Consider the following 2887-nt stretch of genomic DNA (forward strand, 5'->3'; position numbering starts at 1 on the left):
TATTATTATTATTATTGAGTCACTATGTGTATATATATATATTAGAAATACATATATAAGAATCTAATGAATAAATTTATTATTATTTTTGTCCAAAAAATACAAAAAATTATAGTACAATATTATTATGCTGCAATTAATAATAATAATTATTTTATTTTATTTTATTTTTGGACGGATGACTGTTATATCTAATGAAAAGAAATATCGGGGATTGATTTGTATATTAATTTTTTTAGAGACTAAAATATCCGTTTTTAAAATCGTTGGGGACTGACCTGGGTAATTACTTTGTCGGAAAATGAACTGGGGACTGATTTGTCTGACAGAGTAAAACCTTGGAGATTGATCTGTAGTGTCGGTGACTTTCAAATGGTAGAATTTAGAAAATAAAGGGAGAAAGAGAGATGAGAAGTGTTGCATTAAAAATAAATAAATGAATTGAATGATAAATAAATAAATAAATAAATATTCTTTTTATATTTTATTTTAACTAATAATTATCATATATTTTATTTTATTTTATTTTTATTATTTAAAAAATATGTTAAATAATATTTTAAGAATAAACATATTTAAAAGAGTAAAACGGCCGATTGGTTTGTGAAAATATTTTCTGTTGTCGTTTTCTATTTTCATTTTTAACTTTTCGCATTTTAGAAAATGTGATTAGTTTGTAAAAAAGGATTTATTTCTATGTATCGAAAACAGTAAAAATATGTCTGATTGATTTATTTTTAAAATGTATTTTTAATAATTTAAAATTACAAAACTATATTTTTATTAAATGTACAATTTTAGTTATTTGATTTTTTTATTAAATTAACAATTAATTTTTATAGGGTATTAATATGAAATAAATTACTATTTTATTATACTACTCTAGAAAAATTTAATATTTCTTACATACAGTTGGTTTTATATTTCCTATGGTACTATATAACAATAAAAATATTAATTGAAACAAAAAATTGAAATTAAAATTAGTTTTACACCAAGCAAATTAATTATTATCAAATTTATTGATGTAAATAATTTTTTAACAAATAATTTATTAATAAAATAATGAATAAATAAATATTGAAGTTAAAAAACTTTAAAACAAAAAGCTAACTTTCTTGTCAATATTTTTAAGTTTCTATGTATTCTTTTTAATTTTCGATACTTTCATAATTGATTGTCACCCACTGAAAAAAAAAAAAAGAGCAGGGAATAGCATAGAAGGTAAGTTCCTTGAACCACCAATTCAAGAGGTTCTTGATGATGGGTACACTCTACCCATCACACAACAGCCAAATCCTGAATTTATGGTGGTGAAGATAATCAAGGAAAGCACTGAAAATGGGATAGTGACCGAGGAACAAAAGATGATATCCACAAAAAAGAGACGGTCATCCAAACGCAATCCAACCCCTACCCTAACAAGCAAGGAGGATCACTTTGATAACAATACCAGAAAGCTTGTTAGGAGGAATTCACATCCGATGGCACTAATCTTCTCCCTTTCTCCCTTGGAGTCATTTCTTTTAACCAACTGGAAGAAGAGAAAGAAAGTTCAACAATCAACTGTCAAGCTAATGACATTAAAGAAGCGCTTGTTGAGAGGTAACCCAACCATAAGTATCATATAGTATTTTCTTCTTTTCTATTTTCTTTCTGTTACTTTAGTTTGATTTCATATTATTTTATATTCTATTGATTCTCGTAGTTTTTCTCTTTTTCTAACGTTTGTGATCATGTGTATCACTTAAACAGAAATAGAAACGCATAGGAGAGAAACAGAACACCCTGGAGGGTGCCCCTTACTGGCGTTCAACGCCAGAAGGGGGAAGAGAGCTTGGGAGTTCAACGCCCATAAGGAAACAGAAAGGACCAAGTTTTCTTTGCTTGGGGACAAGCAAACTTTTTAAGTTTGGTATTGCAGAGCGAGCTCTAGGTGTATATTATCATCAATGGCACCAAAGGGAGGTGAACTATCTTCACAGAAGAGCACAGCCTGAGCAACCATCAGCACTGAGGTGGTTGAGTTTCAGTCCTCCCTTCTTTCTATTTTTCAGTATTTTATTCTATTTTCTGTTTTCTATTCTAGCTTCTGCATAATTAGTAGTTTTTTTCAAAATTTTTATGGCTAAGGATATCTCATGAATTGCCCACTAAGCTTTAAAAAGAAAATTTTTGAAAAAAAAGTAGTAAAATGCATGAGATTTTGAGTTATATATTATGAGTTATTCTAGTTACTTTGATGTGGTGGCCTTATTTTTATCTTCTAAATGTATGAATCAACTGCGCATATTTGACATTGGAGCATATTGGCTCTTGAGGTACAAGAATTTAGAGAAGTATTATTGATTCTTTGAAATATCAAAAAGATTGATTCTTGAAGCAAAAGAAACAACAAAAAAAATACAAAACAAAAAAATCAAAACAACAAGGGTCCAAGACATTGAGTATCAATGGTTAGTAGGGTTAAAATTGGCCTAAAAAGCTCAAATGAGTTGCTATCCCTAACTATATGTTTGTGGTGAGAAGGAATCAAGTAAAAAACTTGAGATTGAGCATTTAAAGTCGTGATCCAAAGCTAAAATGAACGCTTAAGAACTCTGAGTACCACTGTCTGGGAATTTAAGCAAAGCTAAATTCGAATCCAAAGGGTTCCCCCAGTTTAGTGCTTGTGGCGCTTATGTATCCGGTGGTAATACTTGAAAACAAAATGCTTAGAGTCATGGCTAGGCTAAAAAAAGTGCAAAGTACCAAAAGAAAAAGTTGTGGTCAAGAATCAAGAAAAACCAAAAGAGGAGCATTGAGGGGTAGGATTTGTGTCGGGTTAGAAATTCTCAATTGAAATTAAGTGTTTTGTTGATAGCATAGTCCAAACCGGCAATTAAAT

The sequence above is a fragment of the Arachis duranensis genome, chromosome 7 (genome assembly GCF_000817695.3).
Source record: "Arachis duranensis cultivar V14167 chromosome 7, aradu.V14167.gnm2.J7QH, whole genome shotgun sequence".
In the NCBI taxonomy this organism is placed as follows: domain Eukaryota; kingdom Viridiplantae; phylum Streptophyta; class Magnoliopsida; order Fabales; family Fabaceae; genus Arachis; species Arachis duranensis.